The sequence below is a fragment of the Tupaia chinensis genome, unplaced genomic scaffold, assembly GCF_000334495.1.
Source record: "Tupaia chinensis unplaced genomic scaffold, TupChi_1.0 Scaffold149964_2, whole genome shotgun sequence".
Taxonomy (NCBI): domain Eukaryota; kingdom Metazoa; phylum Chordata; class Mammalia; order Scandentia; family Tupaiidae; genus Tupaia; species Tupaia belangeri.
In genome coordinates, this window is record NW_006209806.1 from 1,027,144 (window position 1) to 1,027,415 (window position 272).

General features: G+C 70.2%; 1 protein-coding gene across 4 annotated transcripts in view; it reads left to right on the top strand.

Moving 5' to 3' along the window:
* Nucleotides 1-272, top strand: part of CELF5 (CUGBP Elav-like family member 5) — a 75,565-nt gene that overhangs the window by 427 nt on the left and 74,866 nt on the right. The gene's annotated exons all lie outside the window — the stretch shown is intronic.

Consider the following 272-nt stretch of genomic DNA (forward strand, 5'->3'; position numbering starts at 1 on the left):
CTGGTGGGCTGCCCGGAGGAGCCTAGACCCTGCTTTCTCACCACAGAAAGGAAACAGGTTTTCTGCCTTCACGGAGCAGAGCTGCCGCCCCTAGAGGCAGGGCTGCTCGGAGGCATTTCTCTCCGCGGGGCAGGCTGGCTGGGACGGCCCTGCTGCTCTCGGCGTGGGCAGAAGGCCGGGAGGGTGGTCCCCTGATCCCCCGACCCGGTCCCCACGCAGGCCTCCCGCAGAGGGGGAGGAGCCGGAGCGTGTGCGCCCGCCCCTGCGCTCCA